Source organism: Sarcophilus harrisii, chromosome 6 (genome assembly GCF_902635505.1).
Source record: "Sarcophilus harrisii chromosome 6, mSarHar1.11, whole genome shotgun sequence".
NCBI lineage: Eukaryota > Metazoa > Chordata > Mammalia > Dasyuromorphia > Dasyuridae > Sarcophilus > Sarcophilus harrisii.
The window spans coordinates 210665293-210674119 of NC_045431.1; the positions used below are offsets into that span (position 1 = coordinate 210665293).

Here is an 8827-nt window from a genome sequence, read left to right on the forward strand (position 1 = left end):
CACTTAATCCCAATTGCCTCAGCAAAGAAAAAAAAAAGTATCATTTAGTTGACCAGCAATATAGTGCAGAACATTGGTATTCATATTTAATATTCATTCATCCTACTTCTTGTTTTATGGAATTTCTTTAAGTCCTTGTCAGACAGATGAAAAATGTCAGAATTTCTGATAATTTTGCTTAGAAAAAAAATTCTCTACAGAATTTGATTGCTCTAGAATCACTATTTTTATTTTTTTGATTCATATCTGCATAACATCGATCAAGAAAGTATATAAAAATATCTTTTCGGGGAAGCCATAATTTTGTAAGCTTGTTTGAAAACACAGTCATCCTTGGCTACTTGTTTTTTTTTCTTCTATATTTAGCCACTCTCTTAAGTCTTTCCATTTTCCATGTCAACTTTTCCATTCTCATTACCTCCAAACAGCTATGGGTTTCCTTTCTCTGCTACTATATATCACTATCAGACTAATCCACTTAAATACTATTATATTTCAGAAGGTCTTCCCTTCTCTTCTCAATGGCTTCTCCTACCTCCTAAACTTCAGTTCTTAAAACATGCAAACACATTTTAGCCCTTTCTTCTTTTACATCAGTACTTTATTCCTGTGATTAATTTTGTTTAAACAATGTTAATGTTGTTATATTTCTAAGGTATATTTCACCTTCACTCCAATTTCTTACCTTTCCTTAGTTTTAATATTTTACTTAAATTATTTTTTTCTTTTATGTAGCTATTTCCTCTTTTTCCCCTCACCTCTTTCCCTTTTTAGTTAAATAGTTTGTTCAAAATTTCAAAAATTCAAAATGCATTTGGTTGTATTGCTTACTTTTGTGTTAGGTGCTAATCTTGCCTCCCTTATTGAGTTCTTAATCCTTAGGCATAGGATATTTGGGTTAGGATTAAAGAAGAGAGAAAGAGAAATGCTACAGTATAGTCTTGTACTGGCTCCAGAGAGCCAATTGTTAAATTTTCAATGTGGGCCATCACATTCATTTTTTGAAAATTGATAGATGCTACAAATCAGGACTTGATTTATGATTTTGTTGATTGTGGCTTAAGGAAACAATGGAGAAAAGATAACTGATTCAAATTAACTTAAAATTTGGGGAAAACCTGATTGTTAAACAAACTACCAGCAAGCTACTTAAAAAAAAATCATTCTCTTGAGTACAAAAAGCAGCTCAAGGAAATGACAGAGCTGCTCATTAAAGTAGAAAGGGAATAATGATGAAATATTAATGAAAATTCTAAGCTATTTAATTCTTACTTTGCTTCTTTTTCTTCTAAGGAAAATTAGTTTTGAACTGGGAAGAATGGAGAAAAGTAGTTCTCAGGGAGTGGAAACCCTCTAAATAAGATGATTAGACAGATTTTAATGATTCTGAATATGTTAAAATCACCAGATTCTGGCATTAAGTAGCAAGTCTAATTTATGAGTCACTATCAATGATCTCTGAAAGATTATAAAGAATAGGAGAAAAGGCCACATAATTGAACTAAGACAGATGGTGTTCCTGTTTTCATAAAGGGAAGAGGGAAAAGTCTACAGAGTTTAGGCCTGGTATTTCAACTTCATTTCCTGGCAAAAGTATAGAAAGCATTCTTAAAGAAATATAAAGTATTCTTAAAGAGATTTTTTAATTTAGGAAATTAGAAAAACAATGACCAATATAACCCATCAGGTTTTGTCAAGGATAGTTTATGGAAGAACAATTTCATTTCCTTTTTAATTTTCTTTTTATTTTGATAGAGTAACTAGACTAGTAGAGACTAAGGGCAATTTTGTTGAGACAATTAATAATTTGATAGCATTTGTCACATTGTCTTTATGGACAAAATAGTGAGATGTGGACCAGAAGGTATTAAAATTAGGTAAATACTAAATAACTTACCTTATGACACAAAGGATATTCATTAATGACTCCATGTGAACTGAGAGTTTATTTCAATTAAAGATCTGTTTTTGACATTTTGCCATATAGCATTTTTTAAAATCAGTGACTTGGATGAAGCCACAATAGGCCTACTTACAAAATTCTAGATGACACAAAACAAGGATATGTGACAAAACCAGGATCTAAAACAATTTTCCTTCTTTTTTAAGATTATGTTTCTTCTGATCAAAGATTGTTGCATTCCCTGTACCTAAATCCGTAGCACCTATACCCTTGTACCTATCATAGTTCATAGTATGTAGCAGATGCTTAATAAATGATACTCTACTAATTACCTGTGGAGTGTGATAGATTGAATTAAGAAGAATTTTAATAGGAACAAATGTAATTTTCTACATTCATTTATATAACTCCCTTAAAACATTAGGACTAGGCAACTGTGGTTAGGAAATAATTTCTATGAAACAAGATAGGAGAGATTTCAAATAATTAAAATGTACACCATCTGGAAGAAATTCTATCAAGATACACTCAAGACAATATAAACAGAATTACAAAAATATTTCTTAAAGAAATAAAGAATAAATGAAATAACTTCTGAGGTATTCAGTGTTCATTGTCAGGCTATGATATAATAAATACAGTGGTACCACTTATTTAAATTCAGTGTTATTCCAATTAAAATATGAAGGGTGATAGTTTATAGAACCAGATAAAATAACATTTATTTAGCAGAACAACTGATCTAGAATATCAAAGGTCATGATGACTATATAAATATGAAACAGGAGTAGTTCTTCTTGACTTCAGAATATACTACAAAATGCTAAGTATCTAAAATATTTGATATCATTTAAAACCTGAAAAAGTAAATCATGAAAAATACTAAAAAAGGAGTCAGAAACAAATGAATTCAACATGCCTCCCATGTTATATAGATTAAAAAATCAGGATTAATTTAATGCCCTATTTGATGAAAATTTCTAGAAAAATTTGAAAATCAATTTGGCAAAAATTTAATTTGAACTTACAACTTCCATCTAAATGAGTATGGAATCTGAATCATACAATGAAAAAAAATTAGTAAATTAGAATGGAAACAGACCAGAGTTTTTTTTTTAGCAGTGATACCTTTACACACACACACACACACACACACACACACACAATTTTGATTACATTGAAACTAATAAATGTCTGAGGCCAGGTTTGAAATCAAGGAGATGTTTTTCTGACTCTAGGCTCAGGGCTATATTCACTGCACCACCTAGTTGCTCCTGATGAAAATATAACTTTTATCTAAGAAATCCCAAATGCTAAGCTTATAAAGGAAATAGAAAAAAATATATGATACATAACAAAATGCTTATGGTAGCATTTATTTGTAGTAACAAATAATTGGAAGCAAAGAACATATCAGTTGATTGGGGAATGTTTTAATAATTTATGTTATGCGAATGTACTATAACATTGCTGGGCTATTAAAAATTATGAAGAGGAAGAATTCAGAGAACATCATGAGAAAATATATAAAATGACACTGTTAAATAAAACAATTATTTATAAGAGTTACAACAATACTGATTTTAAAAGAATAATAGCACTAACAAATTGACTCTAAAGATTGTAAAATTATAATGGGCAAACTTGACCCTCCAAGAGAAATAGAGGGTTGCGTGTCCCTATTTTCATTGCATACGAATACTCTATGGATATGGAAAACTACATACAGTAGTAGGTTTGGTTTATGTGTGTTGGATAATTTTGTTGAAGTTTTAAATTTTTCTCTTTTTAATGTTTAGTATAGAATGGGTGAGGTTGATATTTTTGGACACAAGTGTATAAAAATACATCTAATAAGAACAGATACTACACTTGATTTTAGTCAAAAGGCTGAGAAGTGATGATACAAATATAAATCAGTGTAATAAAATATTTAGAATTTTTGTGCAAAACAATTCCAATATGAATTAATAGTTGGACATGATAGCTTGCAGAATGCATATTATCATAGGAAAGAGTCTAATGCTTATAATAGGGGAGGTGACCATATCACATAGTCCTGTCTTGACCAGATTCCATTTAAAGTAATTATGATCAGTTCTGGGCACCATATTTTAATAAGGACATGGGGAAAAGTACAACTAAATTGGAGACATCAAAAGAGCACGATTGATGACCATGGTGAATCTATTTATTAAAGAGACCAAGGACATTTTTCTTGAATAAAAAAAAAAAAAATTTAGTTGGACATGATAGCTATTTGAAGGACTATCATTTGGAAACAGATAAACACATGTTGCTTACTGCCCAGAAGCAGGAGGAATAATTAGAAGTTCTAAAGGTAAAAACTGAACTTCATATAAAGAAAACCTAAATTATTAGAACTATACAATAATGGAATGGACTGCCTCAAAACGTAAAAATTTTTGTTTCACCATAAATCTTAAGCAGAAAATCTGACACTTACAAGAAATGCCCTAGAAGAACTTATTCAAATTTGGGTTGACTTAAATGGCTTTTGAAATCCCAGCTTTGAGAATCTGGAATTCTTTATAGTAAAAATTTAATAATTAATTGCCAGGATGCTGTGAATGGAGTCCTGAGCCTGAAGTCAAGTAATATCTGGATGCAAATATGGCCTCACATTCTTACTAGCTCTGTGATTCTGAGTAAGTTACTCAAAGCTATTTGTCTCACTTCCTTCATCTGTAAAATGAGCTGGAGAAGGAAATGGTAAGCTCCAGTATCTTTGCCAAGAAAATCCAAAATTAGGCCATGAAGAGTTGGATACAGTTGAAACAAATGAACAACAATAAAGCCATGTCTTCTCCCAGAGATTTTAAGATAAGGAATGCATTCAATAAATAAAAGATAAAGATATGTGGAACAATTTTTTTTTTGAGATTCTTATTGTGTCAAGAAGAACAGAAACTTCAAATGACAGATGTTACCATTTCTCTTCGATCTCCCTCCCCATTAACCTGCACATTTGCATTTGCAAACAGATGTTTTCTAGAACAGAACAGACTTATATATACAATTATCTACTTGTGCATGCACCAATGAGTACACTAATAACATAGTGACTATTAAAAAGTCATGAAAAAATTTGATTTTGTTGAATTGCACTTTCACAGAAGGGACTAAAGTAATTTGCCATTTTTCTGGACAAACTATTAAGTCAATATGTGTTCTATTTGTTTTAGTGATAGACACATTTAAAGAAAACTCTTAAAAATTGGAACATCATCTGTAGCAGACTGTCTTTCTGTAATAGAAAATGAACAAAATTACAAGCAATTAATCAAATCAACAAACATTTATTAAGGACCTGCTATTTGATGGCCCCTGTGAGAGTCATGAGGAAGTAAAGGCACAGGTGAATTAGCTGCTGATCTCAGTAAGCTTACATTTTTGACAATTTATCTCTTTCCATGGCATTTCCTATGTGAAGTACTAGATAAGAGATAAAAACATGTTTGAATCCCTTCTTAAAGATCCCTATAACATAGCCTCTGAGAACTCATAACAACATTTATTCTAAACCTAAATGAGTCATTTAAATCTAAAATTCATTTAAATTCAGAAGCAATAAGATATAATAGAAAAACCTTTGAGAATTCTGAGCCTGAGGACCTGGATTTCAAATCTTTATTTGCTCTTTGTTCCTTTTTAATAGCTGATGTTGGGAAAAGCAGTTCATCTCTGTAGCCTTAGGTTTCTCCTTTGTAAGGAAAGGTGATAGAATTAAATAATTTCTAAGTTCCCTCCAAGAGTCAAATCTAAGCGTCTATGAATAATCATATATTGCTCCTTACCATGAACAGAAGATGCTGCTAAAACTGCTGAGAAAGTTACAAAATTTAGATAACAAATTGTTATGGGCCAGAACTTGAAACTAGGTGCTAAGTCAGTGGAATTGATAGAGACAATAGTTATCTAATTTAGCATGGTGCTTAACAGTTCTCTAGTTCATTACATGTCCTTAGTACCTACTATAGTTCTACAAGATTCACACCTATGATTAGAGAGCATTTATAAGCTAGGAGCCTCAGCCAGGATTCAGTCGGGGAGATTCAGAAGCCAGAGAAGGCAGGCAGAAACTCAAACTCTTGGAAACAAGGCAGACTGAAAGTCTCTCCAGAAAGCTGCCCAGCCCAAGGAAGGAGATAATAAAGGATCTGGACTATAAGAAAGCTAACCGGGCCGCAGAAAAGGAGACAAGATTTGGAAAGAGACAATAAAGGATTTGGACTCCTGGCTACTTGTGTGGTGATTACTGAACTGAAATGAAGGCTGTCTCCAGAGACCCCAAGAAAACCTCAACAGAGAATATTACATTTTAGAGAGAATATTACAACAAATGCCTTCTGCCTATGTGGAACCTGCTAGGTAACAGTGTGATCAGATAGACAGAAAACTATAATTCACAATTTCAGCAAATGATAAATATGTAGGAAAGTTAGAAAAATGCATTAATATATTTGAAGGGTAAGACAGTTAAAGATAGGATAAAGAAAGGGTTCATGGAGGAAATGTCATTTGATTGGACATTTAAATGATGAATATGAATTCAATAGGCAAAGGATAAAAGGGAGACTTCCCAAACATGGGGAACAATATGAACAACCACATGGAGACAAAAAAATGAAGCCCTTATTAGGAGAGACAAAATGTATATCATCCAGTGCTTAGAGGTAAGGAATATGACATAAAGAGTAGAAAGATATTTGGGGGCTAGATTGTGAATGTTCTTGATTTCCAGGAAAGTAGTTTGGATCACATTTGGTAGTCTAGACATAAACAGTGAAGATTTCTGAGCAGCAGAGTGACATGACCAGATCTATTCATCCGTAAGATTGTTCTGTCAGTAGGATAAAGGATGTTATAAAGGGGAAAGACAATAGAAGTGAAAACTTTCTTGCAATATTGAGTCTCTGTTGTTAGTAAAGAGAGCTATGCTTGATTAAAGACAATGGAAATAGATAGAAGAAAATAGTTGTGAAAGTTGTGGGAATACAATTGACAGGGCTTCATATGTGATTGGCTATGAGGCCCGAGAGAAGGAAGAGTTGAAGGTTTAACTTAACTTTTTAGCAACTTCTATGAACGAAGCATTTTGCTGGGAATTAATAATAAAATGATAAAAACAAGGCCATCTCTGTTTAAAATAACAATAATAGAAAAAAACCCTATATTTGATGAGAAGTTTGGAATATGGAGGCATTTGAAACTGTGTATTTAAGAAAAAAATCAGATGTGAAATTATCAACTGGTAAATCATCTGCTTAGAGTAGGAATCAAATAACCTACCCACTCTTTCATGAAAATACATTTTAACAATTTGTGAAGATGGAATGGAATGACAGAATGGGACAGAGAAAAGATAGTTGGACTGATGAAGAAAAAAGAGAATGTGATGTTTTCTACCAAAAGGGAGGCAATATCCACTAACAGTGAGTGGGTTTCGGTATAAAAAAATTGTAGAGTGATTAAAAAGAATGAGAACTAAAAGAAATATTTAGATCCAACAATTATGAAATTATCAGTGACCTTTGAGAGAATAATTAAAGTGGAATTGTTGTTTTAGGAGCTAGTGTATTAGGAGTTTTGTAAAATGTTGCTGTTCAGTTGATATGTCTGACTCTTTGTGACCTCATTTGGGGTCTTGACAAAGATACTGGATTGGTTTATCATTTCCTTCTCCAGCTCATTTTTTAGATGAGGAAACCAAGGTAAGCAATATTAAATGACTTGCTCAGGGTCACATGACTAATAAGTGTCGGAGGCCAGATTTGAATTCCAGAAGATTAGTCTTCATGACTTCAGGCTTGCCACGCTATTCACTATACTACCTAGCTAACTGGAAAGTACTAAGTAGTAGAAAAATGGAGAATCATATTTTGTTACATTTTTTATGAAGTTTAGCAGGGATTGGAACAGAAAACCAAGATGGTAGCTGGATGGGGCAAAAAAACCACAAGAAGGTTGTTTTTGTTTTTTTGTTTTTTTAACAAATCCCAAATCTAATTCCAATAAAAATATATGATACCTTGATAACTTTATCAGGTGAGATAAAGGCTCTTCACAAAGTCAATCAAACTAATCGCTAAACACCTTTACTGGGTCATCCAGTCAATCAAAGCCATACTCTAGGTGGAAATAGTCTTTAATCAGTTTGGAAAGAATGAAATTCCTCCAGCTATTGGCTTGAATGAATCCATCATAAGAAATATTTTGAAATTAGTTGTTAAGATTCAGCCATTTGCTCTTGGACTTGATAAAATAGCAAAACAGTTTGTATTCTGCTAATAATCCAGCATAGACTATGAGAGGCAATTTATGTCTCTGTGTCCTCTGCTTTCTTCAGAGGATGACTTGTGACTTCTAAAGGTTGGAAGGTGTGAAGCTATCTAAGAAGAACTAAAAAAGTGAATTTTTAAAAAAGAGTGTTTCAGAATTTTGAGAACATGTTGTATTTCTGTCTTTGGTATACTCTGTAAAATTCCCTTCATAAAAATATTAATATTAATATTATATTTAAAATTGTAGCTGTTATTTGGTTAAATGATAATCATTAATATAACAAATTTAGTAATTTAGAGATAGCATTAACCCTTCCAGATTTTCCTGAGAATCTTGAGGGGAGAAGTCAGTTACTCACCAATGTGAAGTGAAATTAAGGAAAATGATTCCAGAGGTCAAATATGATTAAGAATAGATAGGAGGATGTTTGAATACAGATGTAAATAAGGTAATGGAAGAGGAGAAATTGAAAATACTTGGGGGAAGGGAATATGACAATTAAAGCAAGATCTTAAAGAAGGCAGGAGGGAATTAGTTCAAGTTTTCAGGTAAAATGATTAGCATTAGCAAAGACTAGGAATATCTCTTCCCCAAAAAGAGAGGAGGAAAGAAAGAGTG

General features: G+C 32.2%; 1 pseudogene; it reads right to left on the reverse strand.

The window, feature by feature from the left end:
• Positions 1 to 3707: 3707 nt before the first annotated feature.
• Positions 3708 to 3805, reverse strand: LOC111721309 (annotated as a pseudogene).
• Between the last annotated feature and the right edge of the window lie 5022 nt (positions 3806 to 8827).